Genomic DNA, 24,675 nt, shown 5'->3' on the forward strand with positions numbered 1-24,675 from the left:
TCGAATCTTCCTCCACCAACTCTTCTCCCTGGTCTCGGATTCTGCCAGTCATTTCCGCCAGTTCCATGTAGTCCATCACCTTCATCTGCCATTCTTGTGTCTTCCAGTACTTTGCAATAAGTATTCTTGCTGCTGTTGTGGCATACATAAAGAAAGTTCTGTCCTTCTTTGGCACCAATTGGCCAACCATGCCCAGGAGAAAGGCCTCTGGTTTCTTCAGAAAGGTATATTTAAATACCTTTTTCATTTCATTGTAGATCATCTCCCAGAAAGTCTTAATCCTTGGGCATGTCCACCAAAGGTGAAAGAATGTACCTTCGGTCTCTTTACATTTCCAACATTTATTATCGGGCAAATGATAGATTTTTGCAAGCTTGACTGGTGTCATGTACCACCTGTATATCATTTTCATTATATTCTCTCTTAAGGCATTACATGCCGTGAACTTCATACCTGTGGTCCATAACTGTTCCCAGTCAGCCATCATAATATTGTGCCCATTTAATCATAGCAGATTTCACCGTTTCATCCTGAGTATTCCATTTCAACAGCAAGTTATACATTCTTGATAGTATCTTAGTTTTAGGATCTAACAGTTCTGTTTCCAATTTTGATTTTTCCACCTGGAAGCCAATTTTGTTGTCCAAATTATAAGCCTCTCTTATTTGATAATAATGAAGCCAGTCTCGCACTTTATCTTTTAGTTTCTCAAAACTCGGCAATTTCAATTTGTCTCCTTCTTTCGAGGACTTCCGGGTTAGCGCCATTGGCTAATGGCGGATTCCCTCCGAGCTCCGGAGGGAATCGGCTCCGCAGGATCCGGGTCTTGCCGCTGCGGAGACGCGGGGACCCTCAGAAATCACAGGCACTGAAGCCTGTGAACTTGGTGACTCGGCGGGCACCATTTGCGCCCCCGACCCGCAAAGGAGCCTTTTTAAAGGCTTCAGAACGGGGGACGGGGTGAGCGGTGCGGTGCTGAGAGTCGACTGCTTCTCCTGCGGAGTGAAGCCGCATGCCATGGTCGGAGAGCGCTGACTTCTTCTTGTGAACAATTGGACTCTAAAAGCAACAACCCGTGAGTAATACGGAAATTGGATTTGTAAAGAAAATTTTTTTTTTAAATTAGGCACGATCGGGGAAGGCGCAAACAGGAAGTCCGTCTCCCCATTTTATAAATAATCTAAAGCAAGGACTAGCTAACTAAGGTCGAGAGAATTTCTTCTTCTTTATTGGGTAAAAGACATTAATTTCACGATTTGGCAGTATAAGTAATTTCACTGGAGGATAAGAGCTAATTTTGAGAGCTGAAGTGCCACCCCCCGGACCCGGGAGTGATCCGCGAGAGAGCCTGTTGAGGAGATTTAGAAGAGTTTGACAGCTGTCAAATTAGCTGTCAAGAAGGAAAAAGAGAACTTTGTTTCTGCTATCTCTGCTGGATATATTTGCTACAATTTGGTTATATTTTGTTGAAAACAAGGAAGAACTGATACAAACTAACTTGATTTTTGGATTTGAACTGGAAGGAAGATAAAGTAACCAAAATCCCTCTAGAGGGGATTTTGGGACATTACAAGAATGGCTGAAGGAGGAAAAATTCAAGCTAAATTGGACAGAGTGTTTCTTCTCTTGGGAAAGTTACAAGGCCAAATTGATGTTTTGGCTACAAATGTTGCAACTCTGGACTTAACAGTAAACAAATCCATTGAATTTGATAAGGACTTGACTCATGAAGTCCATGCAGCTGGACAAGAAGAGAAACTTGAAAGATTTGAGAGTGTGGAGAAAGAGATATATGTTGTTTCTGAGAAAAAGGAAGGAGGAGATGTAATGTTGCAGATGACAAAGGAGAGCCAGAGGCCTGACATGATGGCTACAAAGGAAAATAAGTACTGGATGATGAAAATCTGTTTTGAATTGAAGATTGAAGAATGGCGAGATCTCCTTATGTGGAGATCTGAAGACCTATGGATTACAAATTTGATTAAGGTGAAAGTTGGAGCTTTTGGGACATTTGGACTTAAAAGGAGTAAGAAACAAGATTCAGGCTCCACTTTTAAGTATGGAGGTCTGACTGGAAGAAATATGGACCCTATCGGGACAGAGCTTCTCCGAGATCTGGTGTTTAATATTAAGGACTACCAAAAAAACCGGCAGAGAGGAATTGAGAGAGAATTAAGAGCCTCGGACGTGAGGTCTCCAGGCTGATAGTAGACTAAGACTGATGGACATTTGTTGGGGATTGAAACCGGGAAGGGGGGGTGGGGTTTGGGAATCCAAAGGGTGCAGAATCATAATCTGATTTTTTTATTTTGTTTTGTTATTAGTATGAAAATTGGGGAATTCGTGGAAGGGAATTTGGGTCGACTTTAGAAAAAAGTTTTAAGAATGAGCACTGATGTTTAAATACTGATGTTTGTAAGTTAAAATTGGTTTGTTTTTTTAAAATGAATTAACTATAAAAAGGTCAAAAATTGGGGACAAGAACTTGTTGAATTAACAATTTGAATTTGAATATAAGAAGGGGAGGTGTGGGGAAGTCAGGGAAATATGTTATTGAAAATAAGGATTGTAAACTTTATGTGTTTTTAACTTTTTTGTTTTTTCTTTTTGATTTTTTAATGTATAAAGGTGGAAAACTCAATAAATATCTTTTAAAAAAATCAAAACTCTGCAATTTCAATTTGTCTCCTTTCTAGATCCTTTTTCACTTCTGACCAACATTTTTCATAATTGTCTTTAAATAAGTTTAAGTTCTTAGCGGTCGTATTAACCCCCAGGTATTTTACTTTCTTAACTAATGTTAAACCAGTCTCCTTCTGAAACCTCTCTTTCTCAATCGGTGTTAAGTTTTTCTCAAGAACTTTAGTTCTTGACTTGTTCAGCTTAAATCCTGCCACATGACCAAATTCTTGAATCAGTTCTAATACTCTTTTCGTACTAGATTCTGGCTCCTGTAACGTCAAAACTAGGTCATCTGCAAAAGCTTTCAATTTGTATTCTTTGGCTCCGACCTGAATACCTTTAATCAAACGTTCCCTTCTAATCATATTTAACAAAACCTCCAGGACCGAAATAAAAAGCAATGGGGAAATTGGGCAACCTTGTTGTGTCCCTTTCTCTATCTTAAATTCCTCTGTCATCACATTATTAACTATTAGTTTAGCCTTTTGTTCTGAATAAATTGCACTTATACCATTTTCAAACCCTTGACCAACCCCCATCCCCTGAAGATTTTTCTTCATAAAATTCCAAGAAATATTGTCAAAGGCTTTCTCCGCATCTATGAAAATTAAAACTGCTTTAGTATTAATATTCACTTGCAACTTCTCCAAAATGTTAATTATGTTCCTCGTATTGTCAGACAAGTGTCTACCTGGGAGAAAGCCAGCTTGGTCCTTATGTATCTCTTCCACTAATACTTTTTTTAATCTATTGGCCAAAATATCAGCAAATATTTTGTAATCCACATTGAGCAGGGATATGGGGCGGTAGTTCTTAAGTTGTGTCTTTTCAGACTCAGTTTTCGGTATAAGCGTAATATAAGCTTCCTTCCACGACTCTGGCGCTTTTTTCCCCTCCAAAATTTCATTGCAGACCTCCTTTAGTGGTTGAATTAACCAATCTTTCAAAGATCTATAGTATTTTGAGGTTAAGCCATCCAGCCCTGGAGATTTACCCAACTGCATATTCTGAATGGCACCTTCTACCTCCTGTTCTGTAATTTTGTGGTTGAACATTATCTTATTTTCTTGAGAGATTTTTTGTAATCCATTTGTTTTTAAAAATTGGTCTATATCAAACTCTTTCTGTGGCCCTTGTGTATATAACTGTTTAAAATACGTCTGGAAGCATTTTCTAATTTCCACTGGATTCTGAATGTTCTTTCCTTCCACTTCCAAATTAGTAATAGTATTGAGCTTTTGTCTTTTTTTCATTTACCAAGCTAACAATTTTCCACATTTGTTAGCCGATTCAAATGTCCTTTGTCTCATTTGTTTGATTTTCCATTCAATTTCCTGATTCATCATCTTCATATATTGCACTTGATATAACTTTATGTCTCTCAGAATCTCTTGTGATTTTGGTTTCGCTCTTAGTTTCTTCTCACCCTCTTTTATTTTTTCCAAAATTTAATCTTTTTTCTCATTTTGGGCTCTCTTCTTTATTGTATTCTGTTGGATCAGAAACCCCCTCAGAACTGCTTTACTTGCGTCCCAGATTATTCTTTTTTCAATAGTAGTATTCAAATTTATCTCAAAATAATCTCTCAAGGTTTTTTGGGCCTTCTTGATAACCTCTTGATCTCTAAACAAGGTGTCATTCATCCTCCATCTGAAGGAACCGATTGGTGTTAGTTTCATCTCCATCTTCACAGCATTATGGTCGGAGCAAGTTTTTGGGCAAATTTCCACTTTTCGAGTCTTAGGTGCCAGTCCTCTAGTTATCCATATTGGTCAATTATTGTCCATGTCATTTTGGCTTCAGAGAAGAATGTTCCCTCTATTCCTAAGGGGTTCTTAATTGACCCAGAAATCGCAGTGTGTGGAATGAGACCAAAATAACACAACACCATCTTTTGGCTTCCCTATGCATAGAAAGAAAACGAATAAGCTTTGATTGCGCTTATTTCAATTCACATGGTGTTTTTCGGTGTGCACCAGAATCACCCCCAACCAAAGCAAAAAGGTGTTTTGGGTTCCATCTACATGAAAAGAAGATGATAACGATCTGATTGGGCTTATTTCAAATTGGTGTTTTGGGGGTTCGAATGCACATTCACCCAAAAATCGTGGAGTGAAATGTTTCTTATCAGCCCAAATGAAGCATAGGTGTTTTGGTTCCATCTCAATAGAAAGAGGACAAATAAGCTTGGCTTGCACTTTGGGTGTTCATTCACCCACAAATAGCAAAGCGAAGTGCAATAAGCCCAAACAAAGCAAAACAGTTTGTTTTGGGTTCCAGCTACATAGAAAGAAGAATCTTGGAATTCACTTATTTCAAGTCGTATTCTTTGGTGTTAATGCACATTGACCCAGAAATCGCAGTGCTGGAATGAGACCAAAATAACACAACACCATCTTTTGGCTTCCCTATGCATAGAAAGAAAACGAATAAGCTTTGATTGCGCTTATTTCAATTCACATGGTGTTTTTGGGTGTGCACCAGAATCACCCCCAACCAAAGCAAAAAGGTGTTTTGGGTTCTATCTACATGAAATGAAGATGATAACGATCTGATTGGGCTTATTTCAAATTGGTGTTTTTGGGGTTCGAATGCACATTCACCCAAAAATCGCAGAGTGAAATGTTTGTTATCAGCCCAAATCAAGCATAGGTGTTTTGGTTCCATCTCAATAGAAAGAGGACGAATAAGCTTGGCTTGCACTTTCGGTGTTCATTCACCCACAAATAGCAAAGCCTAGTGCAATAAGCCCAAACAAAGCAAAACAGGTTGTTTTGAGTTCCAGCTACATAGAAAGAAGAATCTTGGAATTCACTTATTTCAAATCGTGTTCTTTGGAGTTAACGCAAATTGACCCAGAAATCGCAAAGTGTGTGGAATGAGACCCAAATAACACAACACTGTCTTTTCACCTTCCATGTGCGTAGAAAGAAGACGAATAAGCTTTGATTGGGCTTATTTCAATTCGCATGCTTATTTTGGGTGTGCACCAGAATCACCCCCAACCGAAGCAAAAAGGTGTTTTGTCTTCCATTTACATAAAAAGAAGATGATAACGATCTGATTGGGCTTATTTCAAATTGGTGTTTTTGGGGTTCGAATGCACATTCACCCAAAAATCGCAGAGTGAAATGTTTGTTATGAGCCCAAATCAAGCAGAGGTGTTTTGGTTCCATCTCAATAGAAAGAGGACGAATAAGCTTGGCTTGCACTTTTGGTGTTCATTCACCCACAAATAGCAAAGCGAAGTGCAATAAGCCCAAACAAAGCAAAACAGGTTGTTTTGGGTTCCAGCTACATAGAAAGAAGAACCTTGGAATTCACTTATTTCAAGACGTATTCTTTGTGTTAATGCACATTGACCCAGAAATCGCAGTGTGTGGAATGAGACCAAAATAACATAAAACCATCTTTTGGCTTCCCTATGCATAGAAAGAAATTGAATAAGCTTTGATTGCACTTATTTCAATTCACATGGTGTTTTTGGGTGTGCACCAGAATCACACCCAACCAAAGCAAAAAGATGTTTTGGGTTCCATCTATATGAAATGAAGATGATAACGATCTGATTGGGCTTATTTCAAATTGGTGTTTTTGGGGTTCGAATGCACATTTCCCCAAAAATCGGGGAGTGAAATGTATGTTATCAGCCCAAATCAAGCAAAGGTGTTTTGGTTCCATCTCAATAGAAAGAGGACGAATAAGCTTGGCTTGCACTTTCGGTGTTCATTCACCCACAAATAGCAAAGCGAAGTGCAATAAGCCCAAACAAAGCAAAACAGGTTGTTTTGAGTTCCAGCTACATAGAAAGAAGAATCTTGGAATTCACTTATTTCAAATCGTGTTCTTTGGAGTTAACATAAATTGAGCCAGAAATCGCAAAGTGTGTGGAATGAGACCAAAATAACACAACATTGTCTTGTTACCTTCCATGTGCGTAGAAAGAAGACGAATAAGCTTTGATTGGGCTTATTTCAATTCGCATGCTGTTTTTTGGGTGTGCACCAGAATCACCCCCAACCGAAGCAAAAAGGTGTTTTGTCTTCCATTTACATAAAAAGAAGATGATAACGATCTGATTGGGCTTATTTCAAATCGGTGTTTTTGGGGTTCGAATGCACATTCACCCAAAAATCGCAGTGAAATGTTTGTTATCAGCCCAAATCAAGCAGAGGTGTTTTGGTTCCATCTCAATAGAAAGAGGACGAATAAGCTTGGCTTGCACTTTCGGTGTTCATTCACCCACAAATAGCAAAGCCTAGTGCATAAGCCCAAACAACGCAAAACAGGTGGTTTTGGGTTCCAGCTACATAGAAAGAAGAATCTTGGAATTCACTTATTTCAAATCGTGTTCTTTGGTGTTAATGCACATTGACCCAGAAATCGCAAAGTGTGTGGAATGAGACCAAAATAACACAACACTGTCTTTTCACTTCCATATGCGTAGAAAGCATAGGTGTTTTGGTTCCATCTCAATAGAAAGAGGACGAATAAGCTTGGCTTGCACTTTCGGTGTTCATTCACCCACAAATAGCAAAGCGAAGTGCAATAAGCCCAAACAAAGCAAAACAGGTTGTTTTGAGTTCCAGCTACATAGAAAGAAGAATCTTGGAATTCACTTATTTCAAATCGTGTTCTTTGGAGTTAAGGCAAATTGACCCAGAAATCGCAAAGTGTGTGGAATGATACCAAAATAACACAACATTGTCTTTTCACCTTCCATGTGCGTAGAAAGAAGACGAATAAACTTTGATTGGGCTTATTTCAATTCGCATGCTGTTTTTTGGGTGTGCACCAGAATCACCCCCAACCGAAGCAAAAAGGTGTTTTTTCTTCCATTTATATAAAATGAAGATGATAACGATCTCATTGGGCTTATTTCAAATTTGTGTTTTGGGGGTTTGAATGCACATTTACCCAAAAATCGGGGAGTGAAATGTTTGTTATCAGCCCAAATCAAGCATAGGTGTTTTGGTTCCATCTCAATAGAAAGAGGACGAATAAGCTTGGCTTGCACTTTCGGTGTTCATTCACCCACAAATAGCAAAGCGAAGTGCAATAAGCCCAAACAAAGCAAAACAGGTTGTTTTGAGTTCCAGCTACATAGAAAGAAGAATCTTGGAATTCACTTATTTCAAATCGTGTTCTTTGGAGTTAACGCAAATTGACCCAGAAATCGCAAAGTGTGTGGAATGAGACCAAAATAACACAACATTGTCTTGTCACCTTCCATGTGCGTAGAAAGAAGACCAATAAGCTTTGATTGGGCTTATTTCAATTCGCATGCTGTTTTTTGGGTGTGCACCAGAATCACCCCCAACCGAAGCAAAAAGGTGTTTTGTCTTCCATTTACATAAAATGAAGATGATAACGATCTCATTGGGCTTATTTCAAATTGGTGTTTTTGAGGTTCGAATGCACATTCACCCAAAAATCGCAGAGTGAAATTTTTGTTATCAGCCCAAATCAACCAGAGGTGTTTTGGTTCCATCTCAATAGAAAGAGGACGAATAAGCTTGGCTTGCATTTTCGGTGTTCATTCACCCACAAATAGCAAAGCCTAGTGCAATAAGCCCAAACAAAGCAAAGCAGGTTGTTTTAGGTTCCAGCTACATAGAAAGAAGAATCTTGGAATTCACTTATTTCAAATCGTGTTCTTTGGTGTTAATGCACATTGACCCATAAATCGCAGTGTGTGGAATGAGACCAAAATAACACAACACTGTCTTTTCACTTCCATATGCGTAGAAAGAAGACGAATAAGCTTTGATTGGGCTTATTTCAATTCGCATGCTGTATTTTGGGTGTGCACCAGAATCACCCCCAACCAAAGCAAAAAGGTGTTTTGTCTTCAATTTACATAAAAAGAAGATGATAACGATCTGATTGGGCTTATTTCACATTGGTGTTTTTAGGGTTTCGAATGCACATTCACCCAAAAATCGCAGAGTGAAATGTTTGTTATCAGCCCAAATCAAGCATAGGTGTTTTGGTTCCATCTCAATAGAAAGAGGACGAATAAGCTTGGCTTACACTTTCGGTGTTCATTCACCCACAAATAGCAAAGCGAAGTGCAATAAGCCCAAACAAAGCAAAACAGGTTGTTTTGAGTTCCAGCTACATAGAAAGCAGAATCTTGGAATTCACTTATTTCAAATCGTGTTCTTTGGAGTTAACGCAAATTGACCCAGAAATCCCAAAGTGTGTGGAATGAGACCAAAATAACACAACATTGTCTTGTCACCTTCCATGTGCGTAGAAAGAAGACCAATAAGCTTTGATTGGGCTTATTTCAATTCGCATGCTTATTTTGGGTGTGCACCAGAATCACCCCCAACCGAAGCAAAAAGGTGTTTTGTCTTCCATTTACATAAAAAGAAGATGATAACGATCTGATTGGGCTTATTTCAAATTGGTGTTTTTGGGGTTCGAATGCACATTCACCCAAAAATCGCAGTGAAATATTTGTTATCAGCCCAAATCAAGCAGAGGTGTTTTGGTTCCATCTCAATAGAAAGAGGACGAATAAGCTTGGCTTGCACTTTCGGTGTTCATTCACCCACAAATAGCAAAGCCTAGTGCATAAGCCCAAACAACGCAAAACAGGTTGTTTTGGGTTCCAGCTACATAGAAAGAAGAATCTTGGAATTCACTTATTTCAAATCGTGTTCTTTGGTGTTAATGCACATTGACCCAGAAATCGCAAAGTGTGTGGAATGAGACCAAAATAACACAACACTGTCTTTTCACTTCCATATGCGTAGAAAGCATAGGTGTTTTGGTTCCATCTCCATAGAAAGAGGACGAATAAGCTTGGCTTGCACTTTCGGTGTTCATTCACCCACAAATAGCAAAGCGAAGTGCAATAAGCCCAAACAAAGCAAAACAGGTTGTTTTGAGTTCCAGCTACATAGAAAGAAGAATCTTGGAATTCACTTATTTCAAATCGTGTTTTTTGGAGTTAAGGCAAATTGACCCAGAAATCGCAAAGTGTGTGGAATGAGACCAAAATAACACAACACTGTCTTTTCACTTCCATATGCGTAGAAAGAAGACGAATAAGCTTTGATTGGGCTTATTTCAATTCGCATGCTGTATTTTGGGTGTGCACCAGAATCACTCCCAACCGAAGCAAAAAGGTGTTTTGTCTTCCATTTACATAAAAAGAAGATGATAACGATCTGATTGGGCTTATTTCAAATTGGTGTTTTTGGGGTTCGAATGCACATTCACCCAAAAATCGCAATGAAGTGTTTGTTATCAGCCCAAATCAAGCAGAGGTGTTTTGGTTCCATCACAATAGAAAGAGGACCAATAAGCTTGGCTTGCACTTTCGGTGTTCATTCACCCACAAATAGCAAAGCCTAGTGCAATAAGCCCAAACAAAGCAAAACAGGTTGTTTTGGGTTCCAGCTACATAGAAAGAAGAATCTTGGAATTCACTTATTTCAAATCGTGTTCTTTGGAGTTAACGCACATTGACCCAGAAATCGCAAAGTGTGTGGAATGAGACCAAAATAACACAACACTGTCTTTTCACCTTCCATGTGCGTAGAAAGAAGACGAATAAGCTTTGATTGGGCTTATTTCATTTCGCATGCTGTTTTTTGGGTGTGCACCAGAATCACCCCCAACCGAAGCAAAAGGGTGTTTTGTCTTCCATTTACATAAAAAGAAGATGATAACGATCTGATTGGGCTTATTTCAAATTGGTGTTTTTGGGGTTCGAATGCACATTCACCCAAAAATCGCAGTGAAATGTTTGTTATCAGCCCACATCAAGCAGAGGTGTTTTGGTTCCATCTCAATAGAAAGAGGACGAATAAGCTTGGCTTGCACTTTCGGTGTTCATTCACCCACAAATAGCAAAGCGAAGTGCAATAAGCCCAAACAAAGCAAAACAGTTTGTTTTGGGTTCCAGCTACATAAAAAGAAGAATCTTGGAATTCACTTATTTCAAATCGTGTTCTTTGGTGTTAATGCACATTGACGCAGAAATCGCAAAGTGTGTGGAATGAGACCAAAATAACACAACACTGTCTTTTCACTTCCATATGCGTAGAAAGAAGACGAATAAGCTTTGATTGGGCTTATATCAATTCGCATGCTGTTTTTTTACCCAGAAATCGCAAAGTGTATGTAATGAGACCAAAATAATAAAACACCATCTTTCCGTTTCCATAGCGTAGAAAGAAGACGAATAAGCTTTGATTGGGCTTATTTCAATTCGCATGCTGTATTTTGGGTGTGCACCAGAATCACCCCCAACCGAAGCAAAAAGGTGTTTTGTCTTCCATTTACATAAAAAGAAGATGATAACGATCTGATTGGGCTTATTTCAAATTGGTGTTTTTAGGGTTTCGAATGCACATTCACCCAAAAATCGCAGTGAAATGTTTGTTATCAGCAGAGCTAAAGCATAGGTGTTTTGATTCCATCTCAATAGAAAGAGGACGAATAAGCTTGGCTTGCACTTTCGGTGTTCATTCACCCACAAATAGCTAAGCGAAGTGCTATAAGCCCAAACAAAGCAAAACAAGTTGTTTTGGGTTCCAGCTACATAGAAAGAAGAATCTTGGAATTCACTTATTTCAAATCGTGTTCTTTGGTGTTAATGCACATTGACCCAGAAATCGCAGTGTGTGGAATGAGACCAAAATAACACAACACTGTCTTTTCACTTCCATATGCGTAGAAAGAAGACGAATAAGCTTTGATTGGGCTTATTTCAATTCGCATGCTGTATTTTGGGTGTGCACCAGAATCACCCCCAACCGAAGCAAAAAGGTGTTTTGTCTTCCATTTATATAAAAAGAAGATGATAACGATCTGATTGGGCTTATTTCAAATTGGTGTTTTTGGGGTTCGAATGCACATTCACCCAAAAATCGCAGAGTGAAATGTTTGTTATCAGCCCAAATGAAGCAGAGGTGTTTTGGTTCCATCTCAATAGAAAGAGGACGAATAAGCTTGGCTTGCATTTTCGGTGTTCATTCACCCACAAATAGCAAAGCGAAGTGCAATAAGCCCAAACAAAGCAAAACAGGTTGTTTTAGGTTCCAGCTACATAGAAAGAAGAATCTTGGAATTCACTTATTTCAAATCGTGTTCTTTGGTGTTAATGCACATTGACCCATAAATCGCAGTGTGTGGAATGAGACCAAAATAACACAACACTGTCTTTTCACTTCCATATGCGTAGAAAGAAGACGAATAAGCTTTGATTGGGCTTATTTCAATTCGCATGCTGTTTTTTGGGTGTGCACCAGAATCACCCCCAACCGAAGCAAAAAGGTGTTTTGTCTTCCATTTACATAAAAAGAAGATGATAACGATCTGATGGGGCTTATTTCAAATTGGTGTTTTTGGGGTTCGAATGCACATTCACCCAAAAATCGCAGTGAAATATTTGTTATCAGCCCAAATCAAGCAGAGGTGTTTTGGTTCCATCTCAATAGAAAGAGGATGAATAAGCTTGGCTTGCACTTTCGGTGTTCATTCACCCACAAATAGCAAAGCCTAGTGCATAAGCCCAAACAACGCAAAACAGGTTGTTTTGGGTTCCAGCTACATAGAAAGAAGAATCTTGGAATTCACTTATTTCAAATCGTGTTCTTTGGTGTTAATGCACATTGACCCAGAAATCGCAAAGTGTGTGGAATGAGACCAAAATAACACAACACTGTCTTTTCACTTCCATATGCGTAGAAAGCATAGGTGTTTTGGTTCCATCTCAATAGAAAGAGGACGAATAAGCTTGGCTTGCACTTTCGGTGTTCATTCACCCACAAATAGCAAAGCGAAGTGCAATAAGCCCAAACAAAGCAAAACAGGTTGTTTTGAGTTCCAGCTACATAGAAAGAAGAATCTTGGAATTCACTTATTTCAAATCGTGTTCTTTGGAGTTAAGGCAAATTGACCCAGAAATCGCAACGTGTGTGGAATGATACCAAAATAACACAACATTGTCTTTTCACCTTCCATGTGCGTAGAAAGAAGACGAATAAACTTTGCTTGGGCTTATTTCAATTCGCATGCTGTTTTTTGGGTGTGCACCAGAATCACCCCCAACCGAAGCAAAAAGGTGTTTTGTCTTCCATTTACATAAAATGAAGATGATAACGATCTCATTGGGCTTATTTCAAATTGGTGTTTTTGGGGTTCGAATGCACATTCACCCAAAAATCGCAATGAAGTGTTTGTTATCAGCCCAAATCAAGCAGAGGTGTTTTGGTTCCATCACAATAGAAAGAGGACCAATAAGCTTGGCTTGCACTTTCAGTGTTCATTCACCCACAAATAGCAAAGCCTAGTGCAATAAGCCCAAACAAAGCAAAACAGGTTGTTTTGGGTTCCAGCTACATAGAAAGAAGAATCTTGGAATTCACTTATTTCAAGTCGTATTCTTTGGTGTTAATGCACATTGACCCAGAAATCGCAAAGTGTGTGGAATGAGACCAAAATAACACAACACCATCTTTTGGCTTCCCTATGCATAGAAAGAAAACGAATAAGCTTTGATTGCGCTTATTTCAATTCACATGGTGTTTTTGGGTGTGCACCAGAATCACCCCCAACCAAAGCAAAAAGATGTTTTGGGTTCCATCTACATGAAATGAAGATGATAACGATCTAATTGGGCTTATTTCAAATTGGTGTTTTTGGGGTTCGAATGCACATTTACCCAAAAATCGGGGAGTGAAATGTTTGTTATCAGGCCAAATCAAGCATAGGTGTTTTGGTTCCATCTCAATAGAAAGAGGACGAATAAGCTTGGCTTGCACTTTCGGTGTTCATTCACCCACAAATAGCAAAGCGAAGTGCAATAAGCCCAAACAAAGCAAAACAGGTTGTTTTGAGTTCCAGCTACATAGAAAGAAGAATCTTGGAATTCACTTATTTCAAATCGTGTTCTTTGGAGTTAACGCAAATTGACCCAGAAATCGCAAAGTGTGTGGAATGAGACCAAAATAACACAACACTGTCTTTTCACCTTCCATGTGCGTAGAAAGAAGACCAATAAGCTTTGATTGGGCTTATTTCAATTCGCATGCTGTTTTTTGGGTGTGCACCAGAATCACCCCCAACCGAAGCAAAAAGGTGTTTTGTCTTCCATTTACATAAAAAGAAGATGATAACGATCTGATTGGGCTTATTTCAAATTGGTGTTTTTGGGGTTCGAATGCACATTCACCCAAAAATCGCAGAGTGAAATGTTTGTTATCAGCCCAAATCAAGCAGAGGTGTCTTGGTTCCATCTCAATAGAAAGAGGACGAATAAGCTTGGCTTGCATTTTCGGTGTTCATTAACCCACAAATAGCAAAGCCTTCTGCAATAAGCCCAAACAAAGCAAAACAGGTTGTTTTAGGTTCCAGCTACATAGAAAGAAGAATCTTGGAATTCACTTATTTCAAATCGTGTTCTTTGGTGTTAATGCACATTGACCCAGAAATCGCAGTGTGTGGAATGAGACCAAAATTACACAACACTGTCTTTTCACTTCCATATGCGTAGAAAGAAGACGAATAAGCTTTGATTGGGCTTATTTCAATTCGCATGCTGTATTTTGGGTGTGCACCAGAATCACCCCCAACCGAAGCAAAAAGGTGTTTTGTCTTCCATTTACATAAAAAGAAGATGATAACGATCTGATTGGGCTTATTTCACATTGGTGTTTTTAGGGTTTCGAATGCACATTCACCCAAAAATCGCAGAGTGAAATGTTTGTTATCAGCCCAAATCAAGCATAGGTGTTTTGGTTCCATCTCAATAGAAAGAGGACGAATAAGCTTGGCTTACACTTTCGGTGTTCATTCACCCACAAATAGCAAAGCGAAGTGCAATAAGCCCAAACAAAGCAAAACAGGTTGTTTTGAGTTCCAGCTACATAGAAAGCAGAATCTTGGAATTCACTTATTTCAAATCGTGTTCTTTGGAGTTAACGCAAATTGACCCAGAAATCGCAAAGTGTGTGGAATGAGACCAAAATAACACAACACTGTCTTTTCACTTCCATATGCGTAGAAAGAAGACGAATAAGCTTTGATTGGGCTTATATCAATTCGCATGCTGTTTTTTTACCCAGAAATCGCAAAGTGTATGTAATGAGACCAAAATAATAGACACCATCTTTCCATTTCCATAGCGTAGAAAGAAGACGAATAAGCTTTGATTGGGCTTATTTCAATTCGCATGCTGTATTTTGGGTGTGCACCAGAATCACCCCCAACCGAAGCAAAAAGGTGTTTTGTCTTCCATTTACATAAAAAGATGATAACGATCTGATTGGGCTTATTTCAAATTGGTGTTTTTAGGGTTTCGAATGCACATTCACCCAAAAGTCGCAGAGCGTAATGTTTGTTATCAGCCCAAATCAAGCAGAGGTGTTTTGGTTCCATCTCAATAGAAAGAGGACGAATAAGCTTGGCTTGCACTTTCGGTGTTCATTCACCCACAAATAGCAAAGCCTAGTGCAATAAGCCCAAATAAAGCAAAACAGGTTGTTTTGATTTCCAGCTACATAGAATGAAGAATCTTGGAATTCACTTATTTCAAATCGTGTTCTTTGGTGTTAATGCACATTGACCCAGAAATCGCAGTGTGTGGAATGAGACCAAAATTAAACAACACTGTCTTTTCACTTCCATATGCGTAGAAAGAAGACGAATAAGCTTTGATTGGGCTTATTTCAATTCGCATGCTGTATTTTGGGTGTGCACCAGAATCACTCCCAACCGAAGCAAAAAGGTGTTTTGTCTTCCATTTACATAAAAAGAAGATGATAACGATCTGATTGGGCTTATTTCAAATTGGTGTTTTTAGGGTTTCGAATGCACATTCACCCAAAAATCGCAGAGTGAAATGTTTGTTATGAGCCCAAATCAAGCAGAGGTGTTTTGGTTCCATCTCAATAGAAAGAGGACGAATAAGCTTGGCTTACACTTTCGGTGTTCATTCACCCACAAATAGCAAAGCCTAGTGCAATAAGCCCAAACAAAGCAAAACAGGTTGTTTTGAGTTCCAGCTACATAGAAAGCAGAATCTTGGAATTCACTTATTTCAAATCGTGTTCTTTGGAGTTAACGCAAATTGACCCAGAAATCGCAAAGTGTGTGGAATGAGACCAAAATAACACAACACTGTCTTTTCACCTTCCATGTGCGTAGAAAGAAGACGAATAAGCTTTGATTGGGCTTATATCAATTCGCATGCTGTTTTTTTACCTAGAAATCGCAAAGTGTATGTAATGAGACCAAAATAATAGACACCATCTTTCCGTTTCCATAGCGTAGAAAGAAGACGAATAAGCTTTGATTGGGCTTATTTCAATTCGCATGCTGTATTTTGGGTGTGCACCAGAATCACCCCCAACCGAAGCAAAAAGGTGTTTTGTCTTCCATTTACATAAAAAGAAGATGATAACGATCTGATTGGGCTTATTTCAAATTGGTGTTTTTAGGGTTTTGAATGCACATTCACCCAAAAATCGCAGAGTGAAATGTTTGTTATCAGCCCAAATGAAGCATAGGTGTTTTGGTTCCATCTCAATAGAAAGAGGACGAATAAGCTTGGGTTGCACTTTGGGTGTTCATTCACCCACAAATAGCAAAGCGAAGTGCAATAAGCCCAAACAAAGCAAAACAGGTTGTTTTGGGTTCCAGCTATATAGAAAGAAGAATCTTGGAATTCACTTATTTCAAGACGTATTCTTTGGTGTTAATGCACATTGACCCAGAAATCGCAAAGTGTGTGGAATGAGACCAAAATAACACAACACCATCTTTTGGCTTCCCTATGCATAGAAAGAAAACGAATAAGCTTTGATTGCGCTTATTTCAATTCACATGGTGTTTTTGAGTGTGCACCAGAATCACCCCCAACCAAGGCAAAAAGATGTTTTGGGTTCCATCTACATGAAATGAAGATGATAACGATCTAATTGGGTTTATTTCAAATTGGTGTTTTTGGGGTTCGAATGCACATTTACCCAAAAATCGGGGAGTGAAATGTTTGTTATCAGCCCAAATCAAGCATAGGTGTTTTGGTTCCATCTCAATAGAAAGAGGACGAATAAGCTTGGCTTGCACTTTCGGTGTTCATTCACCCACAAATAGCAAAGCGAAGTGCAATAAGCCCAAACAAAGCAAAACAGGTTGTTTTGAGTTCCAGCTACATAGAAAGAAGAATCTTGGAATTCACTTATTTCAAATCGTGTTCTTTGGAGTTAACGCAAATTGACCCAGAAATCGCAAAGTGTGTGGAATGAGACCAAAATAACACAACACTGTCTTTTCACCTTCCATGTGCGTAGAAAGAAGACCAATAAGCTTTGATTGGGCTTATTTCAATTCGCATGCTGTTTTTTGGGTGTGCACCAGAATCACCCCCAACCGAAGCAAAAAGGTGTTTTGTCTTCCATTTACATAAAAAGAAGATGATAATGATCTGATTGGGCTTATTTCAAATTGGTGTTTTTGGGGTTCGAATGCACATTCACCCAAAAATTGCAGAGTGAAATGTTTGTTATCAGCCCAAATGAAGCAGAGGTGTTTTGCTTCCATCTCAATAGAAAGAGGACGAATAAGCTTGGCTTGCACTTTGGGTGTTCATTCACCCACAAATAGCAAAGCGAAGTGCAATAAGCCCAAACAAAGCAAAACAGGTTGTTTTGGGTTCCAGCTACATAGAAAGAAGAATCTTGGAATTCACTTATTTCAAATCGTGTTCTTTGGAGTTAACGCAAATTGACCCAGAAATCGCAAAGTGTGTGGAATGAGACCAAAATAACACAACATTGTCTTGTCACCTTCCATGTGCGTAGAAAGAAGACCAATAAGCTTTGATTGGGCTTATTTCAATTCGCATGCTGTTTTTTGGGTGTGCACCAGAATCACCCCCAACCGAAGCAAAAAGGTGTTTTGTCTTCCATTTACATAAAAAGAAGATGATAACGATCTGATTGGGCTTATTTCAAATTGGTGTTTTTGGGGTTCGAATGCACATTCACCCAAAAATCGCAGTGAAATATTTGTTATCAGCCCAAATCAAGCAGAGGTGTTTTGGTTCCATCTCAATAGAAAGAGGACGAATAAGCTTGGCTTGCACTTTCGGTGTTCATTCACCCACAAATAGCAAAGCCTAGTGCATAAGCCCAAACAACGCAAAACAGGTTGTTTTGGGTTCCAGCTACATAGAAAGAAGAATCTTGGAATTCACTTATTTCAAATCGTGTTCTTTGGTGTTAATGCACATTGACCCAGAAATCGCAAAGTGTGTGGAATGAGACCAAAATAACACAACACTGTCTTTTCACTTCCATATGCGTAGAAAGCATAGGTGTTTTGGTTCCATCTCCATAGAAAGAGGACGAATAAGCTTGGCTTGCACTTTCGGTGTTCATTCACCCACAAATAGCAAAGCGAAGTGCAATAAGCCCAAACAAAGCAAAACAGGTTGTTTTGAGTTCCAGCTACATAGAAAGAAGAATCTTGGAATTCACTTATTTCAAATCGTGTTTTTTGGAGTTAAGGCAAATTGACCCAGAAATCGCAAAGTGTGTGGAATGAGACCAAAATAACACAACACTGTCTTTTCACTTCCATATGCGTAGAAAGAAGACGAATAAGCTTTGATTGGGCTTATTTCAATTCGCATGCTGTATTTTGGGTGTGCACCAGAATCACTCCCAACCGAAGCAAAAAGGTGTTTTGTCTTCCATTTACATAAAAAGAAGATGATAACGATCTGATTGGGCTTATTTCAAATTGGTGTTTTTGGGGTTCGAATGCACATTCACCCAAAAATCGCAATGAAGTGTTTGTTATCAGCCCAAATCAAGCAGAGGTGTTTTGGTTCCATCACAATAGAAAGAGGACCAATAAGCTTGGCTTGCACTTTCGGTGTTCATTCACCCACAAATAGCAAAGCCTAGTGCAATAAGCCCAAACAAAGCAAAACAGGTTGTTTTGGGTTCCAGCTACATAGAAAGAAGAATCTTGGAATTCACTTATTTCAAATCGTGTTCTTTGGAGTTAACGCACATTGACCCAGAAATCGCAAAGTGTGTGGAATGAGACCAAAATAACACAACACTGTCTTTTCACCTTCCATGTGCGTAGAAAGAAGACGAATAAGCTTTGATTGGGCTTATTTCATTTCGCATGCTGTTTTTTGGGTGTGCACCAGAATCACCCCCAACCGAAGCAAAAGGGTGTTTTGTCTTCCATTTACATAAAAAGAAGATGATAACGATCTGATTGGGCTTATTTCAAATTGGTGTTTTTGGGGTTCGAATGCACATTCACCCAAAAATCGCAGTGAAATGTTTGTTATCAGCCCACATCAAGCAGAGGTGTTTTGGTTCCATCTCAATAGAAAGAGGACGAATAAGCTTGGCTTGCACTTTCGGTGTTCATTCACCCACAAATAGCAAAGCGAAGTGCAATAAGCCCAAACAAAGCAAAACAGTTTGTTTTGGGTTCCAGCTACATAAAAAGAAGAATCTTGGAATTCACTTATTTCAAATCGTGTTCTTTGGTGTTAATGCACATTGACGCAGAAATCGCAAAGTGTGTGGAATGAGACCAAAATAACACAACACTGTCTTTTCACTTCCATATGCGTAGAAAGAAGACGAATAAGCTTTGATTGGGCTTATATCAATTCGCATGCTGTTTTTTTACCCAGAAATCGCAAAGTGTATGTAATGAGACCAAAATAATAAAACACCATCTTTCCGTTTCCATAGCGTAGAAAGAAGACGAATAAGCTTTGATTGGGCTTATTTCAATTCGCATGCTGTATTTTGGGTGTGCACCAGAATCACCCCCAACCGAAGCAAAAAGGTGTTTTGTCTTCCATTTACATAAAAAGAAGATGATAACGATCTGATTGGGCTTATTTCAAATTGGTGTTTTTAGGGTTTCGAATGCACATTCACCCAAAAATCGCAGTGAAATGTTTGTTATCAGCAGAGCTAAAGCATAGGTGTTTTGATTCCATCTCAATAGAAAGAGGACGAATAAGCTTGGCTTGCACTTTCGGTGTTCATTCACCCACAAATAGCTAAGCGAAGTGCTATAAGCCCAAACAAAGCAAAACAAGTTGTTTTGGGTTCCAGCTACATAGAAAGAAGAATCTTGGAATTCACTTATTTCAAATCGTGTTCTTTGGTGTTAATGCACATTGACCCAGAAATCGCAGTGTGTGGAATGAGACCAAAATAACACAACACTGTCTTTTCACTTCCATATGCGTAGAAAGAAGACGAATAAGCTTTGATTGGGCTTATTTCAATTCGCATGCTGTATTTTGGGTGTGCACCAGAATCACCCCCAACCGAAGCAAAAAGGTGTTTTGTCTTCCATTTATATAAAAAGAAGATGATAACGATCTGATTGGGCTTATTTCAAATTGGTGTTTTTGGGGTTCGAATGCACATTCACCCAAAAATCGCAGAGTGAAATGTTTGTTATCAGCCCAAATGAAGCAGAGGTGTTTTGGTTCCATCTCAATAGAAAGAGGACGAATAAGCTTGGCTTGCATTTTCGGTGTTCATTCACCCACAAATAGCAAAGCGAAGTGCAATAAGCCCAAACAAAGCAAAACAGGTTGTTTTAGGTTCCAGCTACATAGAAAGAAGAATCTTGGAATTCACTTATTTCAAATCGTGTTCTTTGGTGTTAATGCACATTGACCCATAAATCGCAGTGTGTGGAATGAGACCAAAATAACACAACACTGTCTTTTCACTTCCATATGCGTAGAAAGAAGACGAATAAGCTTTGATTGGGCTTATTTCAATTCGCATGCTGTTTTTTGGGTGTGCACCAGAATCACCCCCAACCGAAGCAAAAAGGTGTTTTGTCTTCCATTTACATAAAAAGAAGATGATAACGATCTGATGGGGCTTATTTCAAATTGGTGTTTTTGGGGTTCGAATGCACATTCACCCAAAAATCGCAGTGAAATATTTGTTATCAGCCCAAATCAAGCAGAGGTGTTTTGGTTCCATCTCAATAGAAAGAGGATGAATAAGCTTGGCTTGAACTTTCGGTGTTCATTCACCCACAAATAGCAAAGCCTAGTGCATAAGCCCAAACAACGCAAAACAGGTTGTTTTGGGTTCCAGCTACATAGAAAGAAGAATCTTGGAATTCACTTATTTCAAATCGTATTCTTTGGTGTTAATGCACATTGACCCAGAAATCGCAAAGTGTGTGGAATGAGACCAAAATAACACAACACTGTCTTTTCACTTCCATATGCGTAGAAAGCATAGGTGTTTTGGTTCCATCTCAATAGAAAGAGGACGAATAAGCTTGGCTTGCACTTTCGGTGTTCATTCACCCACAAATAGCAAAGCGAAGTGCAATAAGCCCAAACAAAGCAAAACAGGTTGTTTTGAGTTCCAGCTACATAGAAAGAAGAATCTTGGAATTCACTTATTTCAAATCGTGTTCTTTGGAGTTAAGGCAAATTGACCCAGAAATCGCAACGTGTGTGGAATGATACCAAAATAACACAACATTGTCTTTTCACCTTCCATGTGCGTAGAAAGAAGACGAATAAACTTTGCTTGGGCTTATTTCAATTCACATGCTGTTTTTTGGGCGTGCACCAGAATCACCCCCAACCGAAGCAAAAAGGTGTTTTGTCTTCCATTTACATAAAATGAAGATGATAACGATCTCATTGGGCTTATTTCAAATTGGTGTTTTTGGGGTTCGAATGCACATTCACCCAAAAATCGCAATGAAGTGTTTGTTATCAGCCCAAATCAAGCAGAGGTGTTTTGGTTCCATCACAATAGAAAGAGGACCAATAAGCTTGGCTTGCACTTTCAGTGTTCATTCACCCACAAATAGCAAAGCCTAGTGCAATAAGCCCAAACAAAGCAAAACAGGTTGTTTTGGGTTCCAGCTACATAGAAAGAAGAATCTTGGAATTCACTTATTTCAAGTCGTATTCTTTGGTGTTAATGCACATTGACCCAGAAATCGCAAAGTGTGTGGAATGAGACCAAAATAACACAACACCATCTTTTGGCTTCCCTATGCATAGAAAGAAAACGAATAAGCTTTGATTGCGCTTATTTCAATTCACATGGTGTTTTTGGGTGTGCACCAGAATCACCCCCAACCAAAGCAAAAAGATGTTTTGGGTTCCATCTACATGAAATGAAGATGATAACGATCTAATTGGGCTTATTTCAAATTGGTGTTTTTGGGGTTCGAATGCACATTTACCCAAAAATCGGGGAGTGAAATGTTTGTTATCAGGCCAAATCAAGCATAGGTGTTTTGGTTCCATCTCAATAGAAAGAGGACGAATAAGCTTGGCTTGCACTTTCGGTGTTCATTCACCCACAAATAGCAAAGCGAAGTGCAATAAGCCCAAACAAAGCAAAACAGGTTGTTTTGAGTTCCAGCTACATAGAAAGAAGAATCTTGGAATTCACTTATTTCAAATCGTGTTCTTTGGAGTTAACGCAAATAGACCCAGAAATCGCAAAGTGTGTGGAATGAGACCAAAATAACACAACATTGTCTTGTCACCTTCCATGTGCGTAGAAAGAAGACCAATAAGCTTTGATTGGGCTTATTTCAATTCGCATGCTGTTTTTTGGGTGTGCACCAGAATCACCCCCAACCGAAGCAAAAAGGTGTTTTGTCTTCCATTTACATAAAAAGAAGATGATAACGATCTGATTGGGCTTATTTCAAATTGTTGTTTTTGAGGTTCGAATGCACATTCACTCAAAAATCGCAGAGTGAAATGTTTGTTATCAGCCCAAATCAAGCAGAGGTGTCTTGGTTCCATCTCAATAGAAAGAGGACGAATAAGCTTGGCTTGCATTTTCGGTGTTCATTAACCCACAAATAGCAAAGCCTTCTGCAATAAGCCCAAACAAAGCAAAACAGGTTGTTTTAGGTTCCAGCTACATAGAAAGAAGAATCTTGGAATTCACTTATTTCAAATCGTGTTCTTTGGTGTTAATGCACATTGACCCAGAAATCGCAGTGTGTGGAATGAGACCAAAATTACACAACACTGTCTTTTCACTTCCATATGCGTAGAAAGAAGACGAATAAGCTTTGATTGGGCTTATTTCAATTCGCATGCTGTATTTTGGGTGTGCACCAGAATCACCCCCAACCGAAGCAAAAAGGTGTTTTGTCTTCTATTTACATAAAAAGAAGATGATAACGATCTGATTGGGCTTATTTCACATTGGTGTTTTTAGGGTTTCGAATGCACATTCACCCAAAAATCGCAGAGTGAAATGTTTGTTATCAGCCCAAATCAAGCATAGGTGTTTTGGTTCCATCTCAATAGAAAGAGGACGAATAAGCTTGGCTTACACTTTCGGTGTTCATTCACCCACAAATAGCAAAGCGAAGTGCAATAAGCCCAAACAAAGCAAAACAGGTTGTTTTGAGTTCCAGCTACATAGAAAGCAGAATCTTGGAATTCACTTATTTCAAATCGTGTTCTTTGGAGTTAACGCAAATTGACCCAGAAATCGCAAAGTGTGTGGAATGAGACCAAAATAACACAACACTGTCTTTTCACTTCCATATGCGTAGAAAGAAGACGAATAAGCTTTGATTGGGCTTATATCAATTCGCATGCTGTTTTTTTACCCAGAAATCGCAAAGTGTATGTAATGAGACCAAAATAATAGACACCATCTTTCCATTTCCATAGCGTAGAAAGAAGACGAATAAGCTTTGATTGGGCTTATTTCAATTCGCATGCTGTATTTTGGGTGTGCACCAGAATCACCCCCAACCGAAGCAAAAAGGTGTTTTGTCTTCCATTTACATAAAAAGATGATAACGATCTGATTGGGCTTATTTCAAATTGGTGTTTTTAGGGTTTCGAATGCACATTCACCCAAAAGTCGCAGAGCGTAATGTTTGTTATCAGCCCAAATCAAGCAGAGGTGTTTTGGTTCCATCTCAATAGAAAGAGGACGAATAAGCTTGGCTTGCACTTTCGGTGTTCATTCACCCACAAATAGCAAAGCCTAGTGCAATAAGCCCAAATAAAGCAAAACAGGTTGTTTTGATTTCCAGCTACATAGAATGAAGAATCTTGGAATTCACTTATTTCAAATCGTGTTCTTTGGTGTTAATGCACATTGACCCAGAAATCGCAGTGTGTGGAATGAGACCAAAATTAAACAACACTGTCTTTTCACTTCCATATGCGTAGAAAGAAGACGAATAAGCTTTGATTGGGCTTATTTCAATTCGCATGCTGTATTTTGGGTGTGCACCAGAATCACTCCCAACCGAAGCAAAAAGGTGTTTTGTCTTCCATTTACATAAAAAGAAGATGATAACGATCTGATTGGGCTTATTTCAAATTGGTGTTTTTAGGGTTTCGAATGCACATTCACCCAAAAATCGCAGAGTGAAATGTTTGTTATCAGCCCAAATCAAGCATAGGTGTTTTGGTTCCATCTCAATAGAAAGAGGACGAATAAGCTTGGCTTACACTTTCGGTGTTCATTCACCCACAAATAGCAAAGCCTAGTGCAATAAGCCCAAACAAAGCAAAACAGGTTGTTTTGAGTTCCAGCTACATAGAAAGCAGAATCTTGGAATTCACTTATTTCAAATCGTGTTCTTTGGAGTTAACGCAAATTGACCCAGAAATCGCAAAGTGTGTGGAATGAGACCAAAATAACACAACACTGTCTTTTCACCTTCCATGTGCGTAGAAAGAAGACGAATAAGCTTTGATTGGGCTTATATCAATTCGCATGCTGTTTTTTTACCTAGAAATCGCAAAGTGTATGTAATGAGACCAAAATAATAGACACCATCTTTCCGTTTCCATAGCGTAGAAAGAAGACGAATAAGCTTTGATTGGGCTTATTTCAATTCGCATGCTGTATTTTGGGTGTGCACCAGAATCACCCCCAACCGAAGCAAAAAGGTGTTTTGTCTTCCATTTACATAAAAAGAAGATGATAACGATCT

The sequence above is a fragment of the Podarcis raffonei genome, chromosome 8, assembly GCF_027172205.1.
Source record: "Podarcis raffonei isolate rPodRaf1 chromosome 8, rPodRaf1.pri, whole genome shotgun sequence".
In the NCBI taxonomy this organism is placed as follows: Eukaryota; Metazoa; Chordata; class Lepidosauria; order Squamata; family Lacertidae; genus Podarcis; species Podarcis raffonei.